The sequence below is a fragment of the Macaca fascicularis genome, chromosome 3 (assembly GCF_037993035.2).
Source record: "Macaca fascicularis isolate 582-1 chromosome 3, T2T-MFA8v1.1".
Classification (NCBI taxonomy): Eukaryota; Metazoa; Chordata; class Mammalia; order Primates; family Cercopithecidae; genus Macaca; species Macaca fascicularis.
The window spans coordinates 162,245,114-162,272,092 of record NC_088377.1 but is presented as its reverse complement, the minus strand read 5'-3'; the positions used below and the strand labels follow the sequence as shown (position 1 = coordinate 162,272,092).

The 26,979-nt window shown below is 36.0% G+C and overlaps 1 protein-coding gene across 1 annotated transcript in view; it reads right to left on the bottom strand.

Moving 5' to 3' along the window:
• Nucleotides 1–26,979, bottom strand: part of KCND2 (potassium voltage-gated channel subfamily D member 2) — a 483,795-nt gene that overhangs the window by 95,439 nt on the left and 361,377 nt on the right. The gene's annotated exons all lie outside the window — the stretch shown is intronic.

The following is a 26,979-nucleotide window of genomic DNA, read 5'->3' as shown; positions in this document are numbered from 1 at the left end:
TTAACCATTGCATATCGCTCCATTGTAATTATTTGAACATGCATTACATGTACAATGCATAAAATTTATCTAATAGTTTGATAACCCAGTTTCCCCATCTTGTTGAATATTTATGTGGTTTTTAACCTTTTACTATTATAATCACTTCAGTAAATATTCTCATACATATGTTACTTCACAAATGGCCAATATGTCTGCAGAATACATTCTTAGAATTAGTAATGCTGAGTCAAAGATTCTGTAAACAATTAATCGTGATTGATATTTCCAAATTACTTTCCATATAAATTGCAACAATTAGCACATCAGCCAGCAATGGATACAAGTGTCTATTACTCCTCATATCCACAGACTGTTTTATGTTGAAAGTTTTATGTCTCTCCAGTTGAATACTCTCCAGTCATGTTTAATTAAATGTGACTATGAATGTGTTATTTGATGTTTTGTAGCAAGTATATTTTCTCATTGACAGTATCAAATATCCTGCATTCTTGGAGTCATTCTAGGAAGAAACAATCAGGAACAATTTGCTATTAAAACTGGCTGAAGAACCACGTGAAATTTCAGCCACCCCTGCCTTCCCAGTAATCAAACAATAGAAAAGGGCATTATCATCATTGCAAATAATAAACATTTATACAAGAAACACTATACAGAGAACACAGAATTGGACATGTTCTGAATGCATTTAAGCCACAATTTAAAGCTGGGTAGAGAGAAAACACTCAAAAACATGCCTTCAACCTTCCCTGTGGGGAAACAAGCTTGCTGCTTGTTAACTTTCTCCAAGCAAAGTTAATGGCTGCCTCTTCCATATTCTCATAATGCTCTGTCTACATTGTATTTCTTCTCACTGTGTTTTGTGTTCATCAACTGGCCTCTCAGCAATCCCTCTGGACTGAGACCTTGAGATCAGGAACTCAAATTTTGTGTATCCTCAGTATTTAGCATAACACTTGCCACATAGTAGGTGTGTTACCGTTGCTTGTTTTATGAATAAATGGATGCTGAATAACATCTCCTTTTCATCCCTACAATAAACCTATGACGTAAATAATATTATTGTTCCTCCTTCATAGATGAGCCAGTTGGCATATTCCAGGTCACGTAGCTAGTTAGTTGCAGGGGCAGGGTCCTGAGACTTTCAGATACCAAACACATGCTTTGGAACAAAGGCAAGACATTGCCTCTTACGGAACAGATGAACTAATGAAGCCATCTCTCAGGTCCAATCTAGATCACTGAGTGGTCCTTTATCTAAGTCCCAGAGTCGCTAAGATTTGATTTCAAATCTTTTCTTTATTCCACTGTCTTTGGGGGTTCTTTTCAATGAGGCAGAATTGTAAAGAGGGTCCTGATGCGGTGGCCCGCACCTATAATTCCGGCACTTGGGAGGCCAAGAAGAGTGGATCACTTGAGCTCAGAAGTTTGAGACGAGCCTGGGTAACATAGAGAGACCCCATCTCTACCAAAAATACACACACACACACACAAAAAAAATTAGCTGGGTGTAGTGGTGTGTGCCTGTGGTCCCAGCTACTCGGGAGGCTGAGGTGACAGGATTGCTTGAGCCTGGCAGGCAGAGGTTGCAGTGAGCCATGATCATGCCACTGCCCTCCAGTCTGAGTCTGAGTGAGACCAGATCTCTCTCTCTCTCTCTCTCTCTCTCTCACACACACACACACACACACACACCCCACTGTTTAGTGGGTCAGCTCTTCCACCCATCTCAGGTCTTGCTGTCACCAAAAATCCATCCTCAACATTCTAAAAGATTTTCTACTAATCACTAAAAGAAATAACATGAGTACAAATTATAATAAAGAATGAGGAAATTACAAAATTTCTGGAACACTTAAAAGTTGTTTTTAAATGTCATCTTGATATCGCAGTTTCTTCCTCTCTTCAGATCTAATCTATGCCTAATTTCCCCTCTCCAGCAGAAAGAACTAAAATTAGTGTTGGGATGAACAAGTTTTGAAGTGGTGAGCCATCCAAGCACCAATCCTAGAGAGTAGCTCAAGGTTCTCCATAAAGACAGTTTGCCTCCCTTTATCCCAAATGTAATCCAATTAAGATCATTCTCAGAAATGTTTTTACAATTCTCAAAGTCCGTTCTTTGACATCACACAAGGAGAGTTGGACTTCTAATGAGTTATATATGCTACCACAGTCTCTGCATTATGAGGTAACAATGTGTCATTTCATTGTTTATTCCTTTTTTATTGCTGGGGAACATGGACAGCTGAGACCAAGGTGCATGGGGCATCCAGAGGAGAATCACTGTGTCTCTCCACCCTTCAGTTCTTCTTGTTCCTACTCCATGTCCCCTAAGATAGACTGCACTGGCCGGGCAAGGTGGCTCACACCTGTAATCCAAGCACTTTGGGAGGCCAAGGCAGGCAGATCATGAGTTCGGGAGATGGAGACCATCCTGGCCAACGTGGTGAAACCCTGTCTGTACTAAAATACAAAAATTAGCTGGGCCTGGTGGTGCACGCCTGTAGTCCCAGCTACTCGGGAGGCTGAGGCAGGGGAATCACTTGAACCAGGGAGGCAGAGGTTGGAGTAAGCCGAGATCGTGCCACTGCACTCCAGCCTGGTGACTGAGCAAGACTCCATCTCAAAAAAAACCCATAAAACCATATATATATATATATACACACACACACGTATATATATATATGTGTGTGTGTGTATATATATATATAGAGAGAGAGAGAGACTGCACTACCTGGTATAGGAGAACTTTGGTTCATTTGGAATGTAGAGAAGTAGCTTGACTTACAATAAAATTAAAGGATTTCCGATAGCTTCAGTTAACTGGATTGAGCCATATTGTTCACCAAAAACAGGCAAAATCATGTGTACTGGCAAAGTCAGAAAAGTAGAGGGGGTTCATGGATACAAGATGTTTTCCTTTGGAGCCAACTTAAATAAATAAAGATAATTAATTTAAGGTGGAGGAAAATGTGACTTGAATAATGTTCTTAAAATGATTTATACACTCAAATTTAAAATTTAGAAAAAGGAAATGTAGTATTAATGAGAAGCAGAATTGTGTAGATTTGTTCATTTATTAATTCAATATGAACTTTTTGAACACCTACAACGTACCCAGTAGTTTGGGAGAAATATAGTAGAAACAAACTAGAAAAAAGTTCCTGCCTTCATGGGGTTTATTGTCTCCTGGATTAAGAAGATGTAAGCTGGAAATTAAGTGGACTGTATTCCATTTCTAACCTCAAAAGTGACTCACTATTTGAATGTAAGCAAAAACACAGCCTATGTGTTTAATCTCATTTTCAAATGTGGGATTTCTCCTGTTTACCTCACACAGTATTATAAGAAGAAAAAGTGAGTGAGAAGGCAATATACAATATCTATCAAGCAATACCAAAGTAATAGAATGATATTTATTTGTATTTATTATAGGCTTGTAAGTCAGCTCTCTGAGCTACCTAAATTAACTACTGATTCTGAATTCTTACGCATATTTGTTATTCATGTTAACACGATTAGAACAAAATGTCTAGTTGAGTGACTATCAAAATAACTACTAAGCCACATTCACTGTGCAATGCAGTGCCATGGTGCCTCCCGTTAAAGACTGACATGGCCGTAGTGAACTAGACCAGAAGATCACAGTCAGAAAAAGACATTGAATAAGTTCTTTAGATAAAGAAAGTTTAAAATTTTTAAATGATTCACAGAAATCAGTTGGTTTGTATCACTATTTTTAAAAACTCACACTCTGTATCTGAAACCTTAGTAGAGTTCTACTGATCTGTTTTCCTTTATTTGATTTTTATGAACTCAAAGACATGAGACTTATTCTATCTAAGCCCAATGTTGATTAATGTAAATGATAGTCTACCAGGTCTCCCTGTCTCTTATTTCTCTCTCTCTCCCTTTCTCCCGCCCGCTTTCTCTCCTTGTCCCTCTCTTTTTTTTCTTTCTTTCTACAGCTATGCACTTAAAGTTGGCATTCTTGAACTCTTCTGTTGTTTATCTTTTGAGCAGTATAGTCTTACTTATTTTAGAAGATTTTTTTTCTCCACTGCAATGAATTTCAATTTTAACTCTAGCCATAGTACAAAAAACAATGGCATAGGATTAAAAATATCCCATCAGTGCTAATGTGTGAGTAATGATGCATTTCTTAGATAATAACATAGACTGAAATGAAAAAAAAAATAGAAGACAAAATATCTTGATTTTAATTGAGAAAGGAAGTCTTATTTTGATGTCTAGCCTAAAATTCTACCAGTAATTAGTTATCTCAATAATTCTAGGCTTATTTTTCTCAAAAATTAAATGAGAGGTTAGGATTAGTGTATCTTTAAGATCTTTTCTTCCTGTGTCAACGATATTATGAATCTACTTGTTTTTACAATAGTGAATTTCAATTTGCTATGCAAATACTTTACTAGTGTGATTCAACAACTTATTAATTTTTATTTAGATTAATATCAAGTCTTCTAATAAAAATGAACTTTTGAGAAATTAGAAGACAATTTACGACGACTTTGTAGTATTGCCAGGAGACATAGTTGGGTTATAAGGAGCACAGTAGCCATTTAGATGAAATGTGATTCCAGTTGAAATACAAAGGTGAGTTATGTTATTGGATTGCTGCAGTTGACTAGATTCATAGTGTGCATGGAAGTCTAACTCTACATGGATTTTTGCAATTTTAATAGGCTTAAGGAAAATATCAAATCTGAAATTTAAAATCAACCTAAAGTCATTAATATATATGGGCAATGCAAAGCTAACACAGTGACCCCAATTCCTTCACTCTTGCAGAGAGGTGTCCGTTTCACTTCTGTGCCTGCTCACCTCTCGCTTTGCCTCATCTACTCCTTTCAAGATCCTTCTTCCATCTTTCTCCATCTTGTTGACTGTGCTCTTGCTTTCTAACCTTCTTTCTTGCCTTTTTACACTCCTTTTCTTTCTTTTGATGTCTTTCTATTAGAATATTTTCCTTCATTTTATTCTCCTTCTCTTGCACCTACTACTCCGCATTTAACTTTCCCTCCATTTCCACAGCACCCCATAGTTTAGCCTCAATTTCTCTATTATATTTTTTTCATTCATTTTCTGTCTCCTTTTTTGACCTGCACTATCCAAACTCATTCATTCCCATCTGTGATTATCATTACCTTCCCTTAATCATCTTTTTAATTATAAATATTTATTTTGTCTCTACTATGTGCCATTAGAGGTTTCCATCTCTCTTCATGGGGACAAAATATTAAAGAATAAAACAGATAGTTTAGGAGGACAGGAAAGCCTATTTTTAAGAGGGCAGGAAAACCTATTTTTATCATGTCTTTTTAGAAGTAGAAATTTTTCATCTACTTATTCATTCTATTAAGAAAAAAAACCAACTAATTGTAATTGTTAATATTACTGTACTTAGACATGCTTGCAAAGAAAGGCAAGACTATTGTACATGTCTATGTGTAACAAGATAAATATCTATGTCTATGTGCATACATATTTCTATGCATATACTGTATATGTGGGAATACAATCTGTGTATTCTGTCTAACGTTACTGCTAAATGTATTAAAATTTTGGAGTAGCTTTCCATGTTCAGTAAGCATAATACTACACAGTATGCATGCATACCTATATTCAGAGTTGAATGTTAAAACTAATGAAAACTTACAGCAAAGTTAATTTGGCAAATATTTAATGGAGAACATTAGCAGTATTGTACTAAAACAGTAATTAGGCAAAAACAGTAAGCCATTCATGCAAATGAAAATAATGAGCTGTTCTTTTCCACAGCCACATCTGTCAATAAACTGTTGCCATTTCAACCTGAGTAGAAACAAAAAGAGCCTTATTTTCAATATGGCAACATACTAACTTAATTAGGTTATGATATGAATGTGTTTTTAAAGCAAGGGGGATGGTGAGAGGGGTCTTGGAGAGTAAGACACACAAAAGAAACAGTTTTATCAGCCATAAAATAAAGATAATGACATGAGGTTAATGGGTCTATCCCCACCTTATCTGAAAGGCACAGCAGTTGTGGTGTAGTTGTTTGAAAGTTTCATCCTGGTAACTCCAGTCAGCCACAGAGAACTGAGTTCAAGGGCAGTCAGGGTTGCCAGGCAGCCTGTTGCTAGTACACCGAAAGCAAACTCTGTGTGCTGAAGGTTAATACGATGTTTAATTTAAGGCATGTTATGATCATAGACCTTTGAATTCAAATATGTTCAATCAATGAAGAGAGTACTATGCACAAAGATTGGGCTGAAAAGAAAAAAAAACAGAAATAAAGAAACTTAAACTATACCGCAAAAACAGTTTAAGACCTGGTATTACTGAAGTTATTACTTCATGATATTTCAGGTAAAATAAATACTTTCACCCTAAAGTTTTTTTCAGTGAACTCTTTATTGCTTAGGCTAAATTGCTCACTACTCTGCACATCTGAAAAATGGATCTGAAAGTTTAACAAAAAGTGGCTCTTTGAGTTGTCTTTCCATAAGTTTAAACATATCTCAGTAAACAAAACCAAGGAAGAAGATTTAAAAACCAAAGTGAGGCTTGTATTTTCACTAGCAGAAAATGTACTTTCTAAATTGTTATCTTTCTAAAGGAATATGGTCTGTACTAATTCGAATCTCTGCTGAGATGAAAGACACAACTATTTCATTATTTTCCCCACTAGTGGGGTACCTGTAAATTACTTTATTTGTTTTCTAATAACTTATTTATTTAGAAACTAATCTTTATACTCATTTTTCTTCTTTCCCCTTCAGCAAAATTTAAGTCATTTGTCCATTCAACTAACCTTACAATGGAAAAACCTTTTCACTGAATGTTGCCATAGGCAAAAACCATGAAGAAGGGCGATCACAGATTTGAAAGCATACAAAACAAATATAAGAGCTGACAGAAAAAAATCACCATAAAGAAAATTGAAAGACAAATATCTCATTTTAAAGAAATCTTCGTCAATAAAATCACTAACACAAAAATTCCTTTTTAAAAAGATGTCTTAGGGCATGATTACATCAAGGAGTTGAAACAAATCTAAGCTATTGGGAAAAGAGAAAAGAAGGAGCTATCCGTGAGGATGGAAAGGAAGGAGGCAGGCCATGGAGAAGAATGATGTTGATGCCACAGCAATGTTGTTGCAGGGATGAATGTTTTTCAAATTCCTCTTCATTGCTCATTCAGAAACAGAGAATCACTTATTGGGCTGCGTTAAATGGGTCACATATGGTCGTGGGAAGAAAATCTTGGGACAGATTGTCATAATGTAGTGTCAGGATTGCAAAATAATTCCAGCAGACTTTAGTTTATTTCCTAGGGCCACACTTTTATCTTTCTGAAGAGAAGTGATTTTTGGTCCACATCTGCACAAAAAATAACAAAGTCACATCTTGGTGGTGGATGCTTAGATAGTGGTATCTATTTTCTCACCTTGCTAAATATGAGGACTTCCAGTACTTATTAAAGCAGAGGGATGGAGGGGTGGCCTGCCCCTCCACACCTGTAGGTGTTTCTCCTTAGGTGGAATGAGAGACTTGAGAAAAGAAATGAGACACAGAGACAAAGTATAGAGAAAGAAAAAGTGGGCCCAGAGGACTGACGCTCAGCATACAGAGGACCCGTGCCAGTCTCTGAGTTCCCTCAGTATTTATTGATCATTATCTTTACCATCTTGGAAAAGGGAAGTGGCAGGATAATAGGATCATCGTAGGGAGAAGGTCAGCAGTAAGACATATGAATAAAGATCTCCGTGACATGAATAAGTTTAAGGAAAAGTGCTGTGCCTTGATATGCATATGCAAACATCTCCATAAACCTTTTTAGTGCATAAAGAGTAGCATTGCCACTAGCAAATCCCACCTTCAGTCCTAAGGCGGTTTTCTCCTCTCTCAGTAAATAGAACATACAATAGGGTTTTACACCGAGATGTTCCATTGCCCAGGGACGGGCAGGAGACAGATGCTTTTCTCTATCTCAACTGCCAAGAGGCCTTCTTTCCTCTTATACTAGTTCTCCTCCTCACAGACCCTTCATGGATGTCAGGCTGGGGGACGATCAGGTCTTTCCCTTCCCACGAGGCCATATTTCAGACTATCACATGGGGAGAAACCTTGGACAATACCTAGCTTTCCTAGGCAGAGGTCCCTGCGACCTTCCGACCTGCTGCAGTGTATGTGTCCCTGGGTACTTGAGATTAAGAGAATGGTGATGACTTTTAACCAGCAAGCTGCCTTCAGGCACTTGTTTAACAAAGCACACCCTACACAGCCCCAAATCCATTAAACCTTGAGTCACCACAGCACACGTCTCTTGCAAGGACAGGGTTGGGGGTAGGGTCACAGATTAACAGCATCTCAAATACAGAACAAAATGGAGTCTCTTATGTGTGCTTCTTTCTATATAGACACAGTAACAGTCTGATCTCTCTTTCTTCCCCACAGAGGGAGACAAAACTTGCTAAGTGTCCACTGAGTTCATGTCTTTATCCATATGAATGTGAAGCTATTTTGTCACTGAACACAAAACCCTATATTAGGATGCCATTTGTCACATGGTCAGCTATTGGACATAGAACACCATATTAGCATGCCACTTCTCAGTGGCCAGCCATTGGGCACAGAATCCTATATTAGTATGCCACTTGTCACGTGGCCAGGCATGGGACACAGAACCATATATTAGCATGCCAATTGTCAGTGGCCAGCCATTGGAGGCAGAATCCTAAATTAGCATGTCAGTTGTCATGTGGCCAGCCATGAAACACAGGACTCTCTATTAGCATGTCACATGTTATGTGGTCAGCCATGGGACACAGCGTGCTCTGTTAGCATGCCTCTTGTCAGGTGTCCAGCCATGAAACACAGAACTCTGTATTAGTATGGCACATGTCATGTAGTCAGCCACTGGACACAGAGCCCTATGTTAGCATGCAATCTGTCATGCGGCTAGCCATGGGCCACAGAACCCTATATTAATTAGCATGCCTCTAGTCATGGGCCACAGAATCTTATATTAGCATGCCACTAGTCATGGGCCACAGAACCCTATATTAGCATGCCTCTAGTCATGGGCCACAGAACCCTATATTAGCATGCCTCTAGTCATGGGCCAAAGAATCTTATATTAGCATGCCACTAGTCATGGGCCACAGAACCCTATATTAGCATGCCTCTAGTCATGGGCCACAGAACCCTATATTAGCATGCCTCTAGTCATGGGCCACAGAATCCTATATTAGCATGCCACTAGTCATGGGCCACAGAATCCTATATTAGCATGCCTCTAGTCATGGGCCACAGAACCCTATATTAGCATGCCACATGACGACGTGGTCAGCCACTAGACACAGAATCATATGTTAGCATGCCATTTATCGAGTGGCCGGCTCATACGCAGGCTTTTATAGGAATGAGGCTCAGGGCTACAGTTTGATTCCATCACTTTATTTAGTTGTGAGAACTCAAACTACTTCTGAACTTGTATCTGTTTTACTAAACCAATTTCCTGAGTCATTTAACAACCTATAACACATGCTGTCTGAATACACATCATTGCAGTAGCACAGAGAGACATTAAAGGAGATATAGGACATATAAAAAGTATACAGAGACGCAGCACAGAAAAACTTCATAGGAAAAAAAAAAACTCCAGCAACACATAAAATAGAATAACTGTGAATTAATTCAATAAATATTCATTATCTATCATGCAAGTATGAAGGTTTAGAAAGATTATCAATAAAAGTTATACCTAGTTCAGGATATATTAGGATAAGAGATAAATACTAGACACACAAATAATTTCTGTAGGAGGGCTTGATCTTAAGTAAGTATATTTCCAATTAATATCAAAAGATAAAACCTGACTTCTGACAATAGTGAGTATTTATCAGTAAATATAATTTATTTTTTAATAAATAAATTATATAAATTTTTTAATAAATAAAACTGATGTTTTTGGAAACATCATGAAATTCTTAATTGATGTTTTGTGATGTGCATATCCCTATCTTTGTTGGAATAACATCAATTTTTGCCCAGAGGGAATATTTAAACTAGTTGGATGCTATAATTTTGATGAGAAACAAAATCTTTGCTAATCATTTCTTTGCTATATTTTATAATGGAATAGTTTTATATTAGAGAAATTAAATATGGGCATTTCCTGGTACTTTGTTCTTTTCTAGTGATTTGGAAATTGATTTTTGAGTCATTTATCCCACAGTTTCCTTGGTAAAGTGAACAGGTCTATCATTTATAGCATCTACCTTTCCAGATTTGTTAAATCTTATTTTGTAGTACAGTCTGGCTGATATTTCTGGGCCTCAGAAATGGAGCTGAGTTCTAGTATGAGACCAGAACATTTTCCAGGAGAGTTGAAAACAGGAATGCCCCTGAAATGGAGGATCTTCCATACATAATGGTCATCTGACACTCTGACCATATTCTTTTCCTCTGCATATAATATTCTGAAATTCTTGTCCTAGACTTTAAATATTACCCTAAACTCTCAATCCAGGTAAGTTGTGTCTCTGTAGAGAGTTCATTCATTTTCTTAAGAACGAGAATGGGATATAATTTAGCTAAGCTTTAAATATATCATACACACACACTTTCACCAAAGTGTATTTTGAGATGGTTTGTGATGAGGTAACATGAGGAAATAAACCTAGATTACTGATGTTATCCTAATAATATGCCTTGAAAATAGCTAAAATAACATATAAAACTATTATCATATTAATATAATATGATAAGGATAATTATTGTAAATATTATTTGAATTTATATATATAATGAATATGTCATGTAAACATCCTATTTTTGAGAGTAGAGAGCAATTTTTTTTTCTATTTCACTCATGGTTAAAATAGTTTAGATTATTTTGTAGTGTGCTGTGTGTTTATATTTTTTGACATTTTATTGCACTGTGTGTATGTAATATAGACTAGGAAGAGTATTTAAACTAAATTTTTTGAAATAAGTTGTTGTGAACCTTATTTGTCAGTCTTCCAAGCAATGATGGATCTTTAAAAGGACTTTGGCTTCTAATATGCTGAAATGATTTACGCAAAGTCATTCATTTGGGTAAATAAATGGCATGCCATTCACTTTCTTAAAATCCCTCACAGACATTCAAAATGAAACACTAAATGGTTTAAGATATAAAAATCTATTACTTTGATCAAATCACATACCTGTGGCAACGGCACTTGCTTTTGCATTTGAGTACTATATATATTTTTATGTTAATTGTTTTTAGAAACATATGGAAGTTTTCAATACTGTATGATAAATTTAACTTCACAAATTAGAATATTTCTCACTCTATGTTGACATTCAGAAATTACAGCCTATGATATACAGCTATTATTACATTTTCTTCTCATTATGTTAATGTCATTCATGAGATTAAAACTGCACTCCCCATGGCTAATATTCTTAGTTCCTTACTTAGGCACAAATAAATACTTATATGTGGAAAACTAAATGGCATTAGAAAAATAGCACCTTATTCTGTAAAAGATATCAGTATGTACTGATCTGAACTTGTAATTCATTTAATTAGCAAACTTTCTTTTCACATGAAGGGGTGGTCTGCCCCTCCACACCTGTGGGCTTTTCTCATTAGGTGGAACGAGAGACTTGAAAAAAGAAATGAGACACAAAGACAAAGTATAGGGAAAGAAAAAGTGGGCCCAGGGGACTGGCGCTCAGCATACAGAGGACCCGCCCCGGCACCGGTCTCTGAGTTCCCCTTTATTGATCATTATCTTTACCATCTTGGAAAAGGGAAGTGGCAGGATAATAGGAACATGGTAGGGAGAGGGTCAGTAGTAAGACATATGAATAAAGATCTCCGTGACATGAATAAGTTTAAGGAAAAGTGCTGTGCCTTGATATGCATATGCAAACATCTCCATAAACCTTTTTAGTGCATAAAGAATAGCATTGCCCCTAGCATGTTCCACCTTCAGTCCTAAGGCGGTTTTCTCCTTTCTCAGTAAATAGAACATACAATAGGGTTTTACAGGGAGATGTTCCATTGCCCAGGGATGGGCAGGAGACAGATGCTTTTCTCTATCTCAACTGCCAAGAGGCCTTCTTTCCTCTTATACTGGTCCTCCTCAGCACAGACCCTTTACGGGTGTCAGGCTGGGGGACGATCAGGTCTTTCCCTTCCCACGAGGCCATATTTCAGACTATCACATGGGGAGAAACCTTAGACAATACCTAGCTTTCCTAGGCAGAGGTCCCTGAGACCTTCTGACCTGCCGCAGTGTGTGTGTCCCTGGGTACTTGAGATTAAGAGAATGGTGATGACTTTTAACCAGCAAGCTGCCTTCAGGCACTTGTTTAACAAAGCACACCCTGCACAGCCCCAAATCCCTTAAACCTTGAGTCACCACAGCACATGTCTCTTGCAAGGACAGGGTTGGGGGTAGGGTCACAGATTAACAGCATCTCAAATACAGAACAAAATGGAGTCTCTTATGTCTACTTCTTTCTACATAGACACAGTAACAGTCTGATCTTTCTTTTCCCCACATCACACTTGTGTAAAGCTCAGTACCATTGCTTCTGGAAGGATGTTTGTGACAAATCCAGTGGAATAATACACTGTGGGAGCTACAGCATGCCATACAATGGAAGTTCTTTCCATAGAGTTGAAATGTTTATTGCAGAATTTCTGATGCATGTTGTGGAAAAAAGCATGCAATTTTGGTATCACTAAACATGGTTAAAGCCTTAGTTGTTTTGCTTTCTAGTTGTGAAATCTTGGCAAATCACTTAACCTGTTTGAGACCCAGCTTTTTAGTCTGCAATGTCTACTTTATAAATAAATAGTTTATTTAAATGAGATAGTTGTGAAAATGTTTTGTAAACCCTGAAGTAGTTTATAAATATTCATTATTATTTTAAAATATTCTTCCTGCCTTAAGGCGGTGGAACACCTAACAAAGGAGGAAAAAAAAAAACCCTGTAAACTATCTGAAACATCCTTTCTAAAAGTTTAATTATTATCTACATATAATTTTTTTTTTTTTTGAGACGAAGTTTCGATCTGTCACCCAGGCTGGAGTACATTCTCGGCTCACTGCAATCCCCACCTCCTGGGTTCAAGCAATTCTTGTGCTTCAACCTCCCATGTAGATGGGATTACAGGCATGCACTAGCACGCCCTGTTAATTTTTTTTTTTTTTTTTTTTAGTAGAGGCAGGGTTTCATCATGTTGGCCAGGCTGGTCTCGAACTCCTGACCTCAGGTAACCCACCCACCTTGGCCTCCCAAAGTGCTGGTATTACAGGCATGAGCCACTGTGCCCAGCCATAAAACTTTATGTAATAAAAATTAGTTTACATGTTGAGCGTAATGAAAAAGATCTGGATGTAGATTCCTCTTTGAGGTTAAGATCAATATATTTGATTTTGGGATGTATTTGTGATATACATAGAAAAGAGTCAAAAGAACTGGTAATAGCTCTCATAAGAGAAAATGAAACCCTATTAAAGGAGGCTTTCAACAGCAAATATCCAGAAATGTTTTAATTAGACTTTTATTCAGTAATATTTTTGTTATGTGAACTTAAAATAGGCATCAAAATCCTAACAACCGTAAGAACAGAGAAGTTCTAAGAGCTCTAATCTTGTTAAAGAATGACAATGGCTAGTTTTTCAGGCTATGTGTTAGTAGGTGGATTTGAAAGCGCTGTGCTTTTCTTCTTCTTCTTCTTCTTCTTCTTTTTTTTTTTTTTTTTATCTTTTTATGCTTCATAACACAGAACACTGGTTTTTCTTTCTAGGAAATTTTTATAATTGGATTTTTAAGTATCAAATGTGCAAAAAAAAAGAATATGCTCAGAAAAGTTTTAATAAGTTTCTTACTTTAAAAGGAATATCTAGTGTTTAAAAGCTCAATTCAGTGATGTAATAATGCCGCTAATAGTTCCTCTACTTCATTTCATGTCATTGCATGGATATTAAGCAGTGACACTTTGAAGTTTTATCCTTCTGCCCACTGCATCCGGGGGGCATTTCTCCTGGGGTGCTTCTCCAAGTCCACGTGGAAGTCCAATTAAAGTCAGTGGGAGCTAGGTACCCAGAGGGCAAGAGAGGCAGGAACTTGGAGAAAATGTCCATTATCAATGTGATTTACACAAGGGCACAGAATAGTTTGGTTTCTAAAAGCATGCCAGGGAGGGGAAGGCTTGGCTGGAAATCTTCTTGCCTGCCTGTCTCCAGGGACACTAGAGGGTACAGGGCCTTTTAAAATAGCCATTCCAGAAAATCATCTCTTTGCATTTTCCCCATGTGTTCTCCTCTAGTTCAACATTACAGGATTAGCTGGGGGCTGCCAAAATGACAGTCCCTGAATGAGCTGATGCCAGATCTACACAGAGTCTAGGTAGTTGGATCTGCTGGGTTAACTAAGTAGCTGGCTTAAACAAAACCTTGAGGACTAATATCAGATTTTATTTTAATTGTCTGGATAATTTGAAAGTCTATGTTAACTGCAGAAATAGCATTCCTCAGCTGTCTCTCGTCTTCATTCTATAGTCCTCCTAAGAGAAATGTATAGCAAAAAATGCAAATAATATCATCAACAAAGTCCTCAATGAAATCTTTCCAATGGCTGGACAGTATCTTACAGAGCAAGAAGCCAAAGGAAAGACTTACACCAAAACTTACACCAAAGGAAAGACTTACACCCAAGTCTGGGTACTTAGCTCCCACTGACTTTAACTGGACTTCCACGTGGGCTTGGAGAAGCACCCCAGGAGAAAGGCCCCCCAGATGCAGTGGGCAGATGAATAAAACTTCAAAGTGTCACTGCTTAATATCCATGCAATGAAATGAAATGAAGTAGAGGAACTATTAGCGATATTAATACATCACTGAATTGAGCTTTTAAACACTGGATATTCCTTTTAAAGTAAGAAACTTACTAAAATTTTTCCGAACATTTCTCTTTTTTAGGTCATTTGATACTTAAAAATCCAATTATTAGTAGTAACCACATTCACACAATGACTAACATAAAATTATTCCTCCTCTAAGACATTTTTGACGAATTTGTGTTAGAACTTTAGCCTGCTCTTTACGGAAATGCACATTGATGTAAATATAAATCCTTTAAATATATGGTACTTTGTAACGTTGATAAACAAGATTTATAATGCCTCTTATGCTTATGATGTATTTTCCTGCAACACAACTATTTAATGAAAGAGTTCAAGAAGCCTATTGACATTTACTTTTCTTCTTAACATATATTTATTAAGCCCAAATATAACATTCACATTAACATCAAACACAGGTAAAATATGAAATTGCTGGAGAGAAATGATGACATATTTTAGTACTTTGATGGTGGTGCCAACATTTCATTTAGGATATTTATATATGTCATCTAAAAAGGACAATAAATTTCAGTGAAGGCTCAATCTATTACAAGACTTTTCATCAGCACACACCACAGGATGGGCTAAAACCACAGAGGGAAGACAGAAATACTGCTGAATAATCAATCATTGAAAGCATTCAATGTTATTAAAAAAGCTACATATAAAATATCTATAAGTCTACAGAATGAATGTGTCAGAAGTGGTGTGACGCATATGTGTAAATATGAGAGTTACAGAAACATTTGTTCTTTCCTTCTATTTTTCAGTAGTAAGTATATTAGGTAAACAAAAATAGAAAATATACAATGGGATGTTAGTGACACTAAGGCTTTGGTACAAATTCTACCCCTGGAAGATAGAAAAATCCTTTCATGTGAAGTTTTTGTTCATTTCCAGGCACTACACTTGCTGGCACAGAATAATTACCCACATGGCTCAAACACATAACACGACAATGCAGACAAACTTTTCAGCTTTAAGAATGGGTAAGTAAGATTAAACAAATTCCTTACTCTCATATGCTACTGAATATTAGCATAAAGGTTGCTTGCATTTCTCCTAAGATTGAACTGACTTTATCTACTATTTCAGCATGAGGGACAAGTATTGACCTTAATCTATTGAAAAACCACTGTGCCCATGCTGTGTTAAGTGAGCAACAGAAATGGGAAGAAACGGAACGTGCAGCCTTTTTCCCAGGGGGTGGAGTTGCACTGCTCTCTGCTAAAACTGGGAGTACCATATTTTAAAATGAAGAGACAGAGGCCCATGGTTGTGAACCTCATGTCTTTTGGAAGAAATCATTTTATTCACTATAAAAGACCAGCTGTACTATTTCTTAAGCTTTGTTCTTTGGCACATAAAAATGTATCATATTGAAAGAAGTTTCCTAAGTTCCCGTAGTAAAAGAAGACCTCCTGATTCTGTGCTCTTCCAGAGGTATTCTTTTTCACTTTCATTTACTGTGTGAATAAAGTCGGAAAAAATGATAGAATTTTCTATCTTCTCCTGCCAAAAAGGAGACCTCTTCCCCAAATCAATGCCATCAAAGATGTTGCAGTATTTCATTCTACAGGCTTTATTCAGTAATGCCAAGGTATGTGTGCACACTAGTATTTGAAGCTCTTTCCAGTATATATGAGACACCAAAGAAAATCATTCTATAAATTTGTTTTGGAAAAATGGACTTTAAAATACTCTCAGGAGAATATCACTGAAGAGGAATTTGGCAAAGTGACAACCTGCATACTTTGGTTTTCATTTTTGTAAGTTTCTCTCTCTCTCCACACAAACACACACGCACACATATCCCACAAGCTCCCTCTATCAATGATAGGTGTAACTTTAAGAATCTATACATCTTTACTACTTTTAATAGTCTTTTTCATTTCCATACAACCCCAAGGCAGGTCTCAATAGCTTCTGCATGAAAGTACTCTTTTGATTTCCAGAGAGGACTTTCCATCTTGAACTAGAGAGGGAGACGTGTAGGCCCGCTCAGTATGTAAGCACTATCTACAAATGGGACTTCTTATTCCCAAAATCTTAGGGAGGCAATCATTTGTCATCAAATTAAAAATCACACATATCCTTAGGGCTAATATTACATTTTTTCCAAGACACTATTTTAGGATCCACATAAAATTAAACCCTTGAGAGAATAAGCTTGAAAGTTAGTAAAGCAACTATCTGGTTACTAGGTAGAGCATCCAAATCCCTCCCCAGATGGTAGGGGAAATTTTGCTTTTTCCAAATTAGTCTTCTAGTACATCTACTGTGGAATTTGCCACATCCTTAGACGTGCATTTGCAGTTCGTTTTAAGCTTCTGACACCAAACTTGTCCATCCCTCAGTTGGCTTCTGGTTCAGGGTGCCTTACAGATACTAAATCAGTAGGAGCTCAGATGGAGTACTAGTCATGGAGAGTCCAGGCTGCAGATATTTTACAACTCTATTATTTTGTTTTGGATATTGCAAAGGCAGTAAATGCAAAATATAAAAACATCTCATGAGCATGTAGCAAAGATCCTTTTTACCAGCACATGTCTAAGAAATTCTGCGGAAGATGCTAATTCCAAATTTACTTGTGAAACTTTTTTGCTCCAACCTTTATTTTACTGCAGTCACTTTCTCTTATTCCATTTAAGCCAATATAATCTAAGACCTCAATTTTAATGTATTTTTTTTTTCTGATTTTTCTTTACTGTTTCCTCTATCAGTTAGGTTTGTACTTTTGCAAAATGGTTATCTTCCAGTGTTGATTTCTTTGTACTTTATTTTAGCTTTGAGATAAGGATTCCACTGGATCTTCATTTTCAGATTCTCAGCAAAAGTCACACATGAGCTAAGCTGTTCAAACTAGGTCCTAGAACTCTATGATGTTTATCATACTTGCCAGACTATTGATAGGGATTTAAGACACTTCAAGCTGCTAAATCACCTTGAGAAATGTGAAGAACATATTTTCCAACTCTGACTTAATAAAAATTCACCATAGATGGATTTCTTTTTCACCTAAAAAGTGATTAAATCAAGTTAGTCTACTCATCCACATACAGAATAGACACTGGAATGGCCAGAGAAATTATGGCCTTAGGTTAATGCTTATATCAGAAAGGGATAGAAATGAAATCTTTTCAGTTTGTATAGTATTGTTGGTGTCAATGAAAGAATTACACTAGGAGTTATTTCTTGCTCTTTAAGTGAACAATTGCCTTGCAATAGCTTAAAAATAAAACTTCTTTAAAGAAAAATTTGAATAATATTTTAAAATCCATTACCTATTTTAAGTCTGGTTAAATTCCTACACCTTGGCAAGACAGGAATTATCCACATATTTTGAATTCAAAAAAAATTTTGGATTTATCTAGCAAGTAAGAAGCAAAGGAGGAACTTAATCCTTAGACTTAATGCCTGGACTTTTTATCCTCACCGGTTTCTTATTTAATTTTACTCTCCTTCAGAAATCTTGAAAACATATTCCTAAATTCCAGGTTATGAAGACTCAATTTGAAAACTCCGAAGACTTGTCAAAATTTAGCAAACATTTTTTTTTGGCATTACTATGTGTTTTGAAATGTGATTTAACTAGGAATCAAATCTAGTTAGCCACTTCATCTAGACTGTACGTTCCTCAAGGGCAGACATCACTTCTTACTCATCTTTGGCTCAGAGTATAGGACAAAGTGCTGGCACAGAGCAGGTACACGATGAATGTCTGTTGAATAACATTACACATGGACCTTGAGCTTGGATGAATTACCTTTTCTTTCCAGTTTGTCTACATAATGGAGTCACAAAGTCAGAATTTATAAGGGTCAGTTTCCCCATTCATAGTTATGCAAGTTCCTAACCTTAAAGTATCTGACTGTCTATTTGTCAGAGGGTATATAGGCATACTGTAAAACAATTGAAGAGCTATAAGATCACTGGTAGACCGTAGAGGAGAAAGCTGCCAATTTAGGCAATCTGCAAAATGCTTATTCGTTGATATTTTTTGTTTGGACTAATTAATGTTTTTTCTTAGTCGTTTATTTCACGGATCTTTACAGACAGCTCTTCAGTGCATACTTTCACATGGAGACATTTTTGCTAAGATTCATCGACTTACATAGGCAAAGCTTAAAATATGTGGGAACCCAATCTCTTCATAGTGAGAAAAATACAGCTTCACTTGGTAATAAGGAGAATATTGGCAAGCACAGCAAAAAATTCTAGTTAATCACAAATTTTAACCACTATCTAGTTGACATGTGCCTACTGTGCTAATTGCTTCATTACTTAATTATGCAAAAAATAATAGCATCCACAGCAAACATACCCCATGAAGCATTATTAAAATACAAGGAAACATGCTCTAGACGCTTTAGTGCAAACATAAATATTTCATAATGAGGAAGAGCACTTATTATAATAGTAATGGGAATTCTGCAGCTAACTCAAGTTCTTCCTTTAAGTAAACCTCCATAACACCCTCACACACCATCACCTCGGCTGACTGTGCTCATAATCAAGAATTTTGCCCTGATACCCACTCAACAAACTCAGTTTTTTTAGGTCACCATTATATGTTTTGATCACAATATATATGTTAAGTATAATAAATGAATAAGCAAGTAAATAAATGAGCAAATAAACCCATCAACCTACAGAATAGCTGTGGAATCAGAGGGAGGTGCAAGAACCACATTACTTGGACAGAAGATAGTAGTTTCTGGAGCAGGAAGGCCACAGCCTAAGTTCCTAAAGCACTTAGTTTTAGGGTCCGTAGTTCAGATTTTTATATAAACATCCCTAACCCTAGGCAAACAAATGAATATTCATCATTTGAAGTCTTCCTATTCCATTGTTTTAAATGTTTTGAAATTATTTAAGAATTGTTCTTGGAGACTTTAAGACTCACCCTCCAAATTCAATTTCATTACTTTTCTACTTTTATTTTCAAAGTCAAAGATAACATTTTATCCCTGCAATTATCCTCATCATGTAGTTCTTAAATTGGAATGGTTTAAAAATTCAAAGATGTTCTCGAAGATCAAATATTTGTAATCATTGGAGACATTCCAAAGAAAGTTTGTATTGCCTTTCATAAAGTTTAAAAAGAAAAATTCTCAAGTATCATAAAAGATGGAAACATTCCTTAGGATACATACATGTTTCATAGTATCTACTCTGAAGGAAGTAATAAACACTCACCTGATTACATGATTTTTGTTGTATTTCCAATCTTTTACATTTTAACAATCTTACTTATTCTCTCATAACTACCAAATTTGTGTAGTTCTTACAATATTCTTACTGAATCTAAAGATAGAAGGAAATGTGGTACTGTCACTGTGCTCAATATTTACATGAAACTCCAACATAATTGACAAGTTGGAGTGGCACCCAGTCAATGCTGCAGTCCTCTCAATAAGTCTCAAGATGAAATACATTGATTCCTATCCCAGACAACTGAATGCTTAGTATTGTTATTTCATTCTTCATTTATCTGCTATATCAGTTAGTTTTTGAAATATCAGTATATTTATGGATGACTTGCTACATATCAGGCACCACAGTGGGCACCAGGGCTAGAGCTGTGAACAAGACAGACAAACTCATAAAATAAGAAATATAAGTGTCATGACTATTTTCAGAAGGAAAGTAAAATTAAAAGTTATTTACTATCAGAATAATCTACCATAGTTCAATGGACTGGAGAAGGACTTGCTAAGAAAATGATGTCAACAAGTAGATTTTGAAGATCAATAGGAATCAACCAAGGGAAGGCAGAATATCCCCAGATAGTGGAACAGCATAATGTAACTGAGATGTGAGGAAGAGGTGGTGTGAGGCAGAACCTTGGGGATTGCTGACATCTAGACAGCAATGACATTTAGCAGCCATAGGTGAGAATGGCCTGTGAGGTGAGGGGAAGAGTCCTAGCCTGCGAGGTGAGGAAGAGTCTTGGGAGTCTCACAGGACTTTGCACTTTACCCTAAGACCAGTGGGAAACTACTAGAGGGTTTTAGATAGGGGGATAACATGGTTACTTTTGTAATTTTAAAATTTCACTTTGGCTGTGCAGTGGAGGATAGAAAGGAGATGGTCAAGAAAAAACATGAAAGGTTGCTTACACGTTTTTACAAGCATTGGGTGAGAAATGAAGCTGATAGTAGGTATGTCACTAAGTAGGGCACATGCAACAGGCTTGAGGTGAACAGGGCATGGCAAGTGAGTTGAGGGAGTTCACAAGTATAACACCCAGTGTTCTCAATTGATATCGAGTGTATGGTGGTACCAGTTCCTGTGCTAGGAAACAGGTTGAATGGAATAGTTCAGTGGTGGTTGTATTTAGTATAAAATGTGTTTGAGACATTCAAGTAGGGATTACAAGGAAGCAGTTGGTAAGGCTCCCTGGTATTGTGAAATAAAACTACTCAATCATTATGTAAAACTTTTATTAATATTTTCTCACATAAAAGTATAAATAAAATGTTGGTGTAGGAAGGCATTATAATAAGTATTATTCTTCAATAAATATTTTTTGCTTGTTGAACATCCTCAAGCAACTAAGGCTCAAAGAGTTGAAGCATGTTTCTTTCCTACGGTTGAAATGCGAGCCTAGAATATATGGCTCCAAATTTTATACTTTATTGATCTGATCAATACCACACTGTCTAAAATGAAAAAAGATTCTATAAATGCCTGTTAGATCATGGTGACATTAGCTAGTGATTAGAACTTTTGACTCTATCTTTATGACCACATCTTTCATATGTTTGACAAAATTTGTTTTCCGTTATACTCAAAGAGCTTTAAAATATTTGCCAAATGCTGCAATTTAAAATCCTTGCTATCCTACCCAATTTAAAATTGTATATATTCTCTAAACAACATAAGATCCTGGTTCTCTATCCGGCTTATAAATTTACTTAACCGTAGTGCAAAAGTTGCCATATTGTAAGAAGTCATGAGTTACTAGTAAGCTTTATCATTTATATACCATGTGATAAATTCAGAGTAGCGAAATGCTTGAGAAGATGGGCTATGGATTTGAATTCTCTGTGTTCTAATCTTGGGTCCATAGTTTGCAAATAGTTTTGATAAAGTCACCAAACTTTTTTAACCCCAGTTTCCTCATCTGTAAAATGGGGATATTAACAATCACAGGTTTTTGGGGGAGAATTATATAAGATAATCTTGATAAATATGTGCTTAAATTTGTCTTTCATTACAATTTGGATGGGTCAGTATGGGTTGTATTTTATTGTCATAGGAATATGTCATGTCTTTTTCTTTCAAATGTTTATTTCTTTTTCTTGACCATCCACTAAATGCTGGCCTTATACTTGGTTTCCATATTTAAAAATACTTTGGATTCAGGTTGTGTCTCAATACTGCAGTCCGTGCTTGAAATGTGATTTTTCTCTCCATTGGTAAATAGTTTCTTAAAATGAACTAATCTCTTTGGACCTACCTGCCAACTTTGCTTAAACAAAAATTTTACAACAAGTAGAACTGTTCTCCTTTAAACAGTCCTAATAAAAGAGCAATTGGTTACTGCTTTTAGCAGTAGGGGACAAACTGGCTTAGTCTCAAATAAAAGAATGATATCTTCTGCCCTATCTCCTCTTGATTCTTACTTCCTCCAAGAAGTAAATGAGCCTTTTCTCTCAATACTTGAAATGACGATAATTCAGGGCTTTACGTCTGTGATTAATAATGGTTAATCAAGCCTGTAAATGTTTAACTGTGGAATTATTTCTGAGAATTGTTGCAGGTTTTAAAGCCTCTCCTTATGCCAAGATTGGAGATTCACCTTAACTTAATGAGAGAGAATTCTGGCCAGTATTGGGAGACTCTTCATGTTTCTTTGCAAACAGACTCTAGACAGCCAATGAGGTAGATGTTGGCTTGTCTAGCATGGAATCCTTCTAAGCTCAGAAGTTACCTCTGAAGGTAACAGAGCAAGATTTTAACTCCAGCTTTTCACTATGCATTCTGGGGCAAGTATCTAACCTCCCTATGCCCATTTCCTCATCTGTTAAACGGTAACTAACAACTCATGGTGTTGTGAGGATTTAGTGGGCTAATTTATGTATAGTGTCCATTATATAGACAACAACAAATAAATCATGCTTATTATTTTTTAGTGAAATTAAATAAACAGACATGGTGTAGGAGATTTTGGCCAAGTATAAGTTTTTAAAGATCTTGTTATAAAATGGAAAGACTACCATATATCAGTAGTAAAAGATACCTTCAGTATGTACTTTTCTTTCTCCAAATAACTCCAGAGAGAGCCATTTTCTTACACTCTACATTGTGTACTTCACCTCTCTAAAAGAAGTAGTAACTGTAATTTACAGATTGTTGTCTCTGGCTTTAAAAATTCATTTCCTTAAAGTACTTTCAATTTCTTAGATGCAAGGTGTATATAAGTGCAAGACAGAATTATTTATTTTCTGAAATTATGCGCTTGTTTCTTGCTGTTCAGCATGTGTGCATATATACTGCTGAAATTACATCCTAATGACAGCAAATTGTGAAATTATGAGCTATTCTGTACCATCTTTTTTTTTTGAAATAGAAAATTAGGAGACTTTAATAGCAGATGCTGCATTATGAATATAATTTACTGGCATTGCTCTTCTCTAATCATATAGAAACCATGTTATGTCCCAGAGAGGTTATAAAAAATATAGAAATCCATTTATCCTCCAAGGAAATTGGGGTCTTAGAGTAATGACAAGAACCTAAAATCGTGTTGGGAGTCCTGACATCATGAATTGAGACACTAGCCTAATGATTTCACTGTGAAGCCACAACATACTGAATACATTAATAAAACGAGGACAATGCTTACCACATAGGGTATCTATCATTTTAATCTTTCTCTGTTATTCCTTAGTAAGACATTTTCAAAATGGAGTCTGTACATTTGTATAATGAAGAATCTGCAATCCCCATTTCTACGTTAAATTGAAAACAACGAGCTATTTGTACTTGATGCTCTTATCATAAGCTGATAAAATAAATTATGCATAAATAAAATTACTTCTCCACATTTTCTATTTACAGATATAAAAGCCAATCTATGTGATGAAATATGCAGTTCAAATGATAGTCATTCCTTTTTGTATAGCATCCAGAACCCCAACTTTATAAAATAGTTAAATATGCTGTTTTAGCAAGCATTCCATCATGTAGAATATGCAATTTTATATCTTGCCGGAGGAAAATCCCAATGTTGATTTCTCTGTTTATCCTCCTAAGAAGTGAAAAATGCTCATACAAAAGCTTGGATTTTTAATGTGGTCTTCCACATTTGCATTATCTTAAGCCTTCACAAAGTAATGAGTCTCTACAACTTTATTTTTTAAACTTACTATTATTTTTAATAACATTAGACACTAGTTTTGATTGTTAAAATCACTGAGCCTCAAATTGAGATTGTGTGACTATCTGAATACTGGCCTACTTCATACACTATATTTATATTTTATGTCTGGACAAGCACAATGGCACATCAGAAAAATATTTGGATTGATAATGACTCAGTAGATAAAGATAATAAGAATATTATTTATACTTGCAACAGTATTATTTAATAATACCTTACATTCAATTTAATGCCACATGAATGCAAGAAAATAAAAAGATTACCTTGATAAAATTTTCAGACATTTCTTTAGATAGTAGGTGTTCATTTCCTTTGCTATGAACAGTTTTGGAAGCAGTTGTTAGAAATACATTTAATCTCTTTTAAACTGCAGCTCCTTAAGGCTGATGTAATCACTAAACCAAAGATTTTCTAATTTACAGACTTATTGAGCAGATGCAGTTAGTGCGATTCTCATAACATTAACAGGCACATATACCTAATTTCAATTTCTTCTTTAAAAGACTGTTGTAGTCTGCTTCTGGCAAGAATAATTTTCATATTAACATAAAAACAAATGAATATGCAAAACTTCAATTTAGATGTTTTAAAAATCATGTGACTTACCTTAGAAAGCCAAATTGTGAAAAGCATATGACTCAATACCTTTTAAGTGAGATATCACAATTCTATCATTCTTTTAATGGTTTGGGAATTCCCTAATGATATAGGCAATAAGAAGAAGCTTTACTAGTATTTCATTATATTTGGATTAACTGTTTTCCCCATAATTCCTTTATTTAAAATTAATAATAAGCTGTTACGAAATATAAACAATCTGAACATTTTGGTGTAGCAGTTTCTCTACCATATATCCCTGAAGGAATGGACCTAGTTGAACCATAGTTGGATATTTTATAACCAAAGCAATGGAAATTGACATCTAAAATTTTACATAGTTTGGGGAAAAAAAGGAGGCTTTTTTTCACATTGAAGAAATGCAACAGCAACTTTAACTTTTCAATTCACTGTCTATGGATTCTGTCTCACATTTCTTTCTTTAGGATACCACAGGGCCTCGGTCAATTCCAAAATGTTAATGAATTTTTACTGGCCAAAGAGTGATTACCTCAGTATTCTGAGGTCACTACTGTTTGTGTCTGGTGCATCAATATGAAACTGACTTGCTAATTACTTTTCTACACTATATTTTGAGACCTTATTCCTTAGTGAGAGAATTGCCGAGGTTGTTTGGCCATCTTATTTATCTTCCTTAAATGTCAGCCCTGGGATTCTTTCCTTTTGTGTGCTCACTGCTAGGTCTTTAATTATGATATCTACACCATTGACTCCCCAATTAATAACTCCACCCTCAGTTTCTTCCCTGAACTCCAGACTCGTATAGCCAATAGCTTACTTATCATTTTCATTTAGATGCTAAAACCACACCTCAAACTCTATATATTCAAAACCAGACCCTTAATTTCCACTTATTTGTTCCAATATAGTTCCATGTTTCTAGTTGTTCTGACTAAAAACTTTAGAATCATCCCTTATTCCTCACCCTCTCAGACACACCACAGCCCATCCAGTAGCCTCCAAATATATCCAGAATTTGATCAAGTCTAAGCACTCCAACTGCATTCCCAATGTCAGCCAATACTGCTCTCACTTGAACTACTGCAACAGCCTACTATCTAACTTGCGGCGTCCACCTTGACCCCATCATTCAATAGGAAGAGAAATTCATTTCTAATATGTCTGATTAGTTAATTTCCACCTCACTCAAAATAAAATCAACAGTTCCTCGCATGGTTTACAATGTCTGTGTCATTTGTTTTGCATCCTCTCCCCTATCCTCAATTCATCCCATTCCCCTTGCTTACCCTTACCTTTCCACCTGAGCCTTCTTTCTAATACTCATATATGCTGAGCAGTTTGTCTCTTCAAGTCCCTTCAACTTGTTTCTCCTGTGTTGAAAAAATTCATCGCATAGTTTTGTGCATGGTTCTTTCTTTGAGTTTCCTTAAGCCAGTCATGAAATGACATCTATCTTATCAGAGAGTTCTTCTGTGAATCCCTTACCTCGTTCATTTTTCTTAATAGCATTGTTCATATTATTCATCATTTATGTATTGTCTTTATTCCCTGACTAGAATGTAAGTCCGAGTTCTCTAACCTTGGCTTTTCATTGTGGTTTCATCGGCACATAAAACTGCCTGGCACAAAGTAAGAACACAGTAAAAATTTATTGAATTAATTCAGAAAAGCTGCATGAAGGGATGGTGTGGGGAATGGGGTAAATATGGATTTAATTATAGAAGTTTCCTGGGGTGCTATCCATTTATGTGGTGGCTGGAACTGGGCACTGGGGCTTAAGGAACAGGATCCTTCAATAGCCTCTAGAATTCCTAGGCACATAAGGGAAAGTACTTTCTACCCTAGGGACAGTTAGCTCTGAATTCATTAGTGTATTCTTATTTATGACAGATACGTGCCAAGAGAAACAGCATTCTTAGTTCATTCGATTACATATTGAACCTCCTCTCAAATCTTGACTTATTCACATGGAGAAGCAATAATTGAAAAATTAGGATTACCTCAGAGGAGATTTCCTGTGAGGACAGTTATATTTGGTTGGCAGTGTTGCAGCTAACTTTATCTCAGTGCCTGGCAATGTTGTGACATGT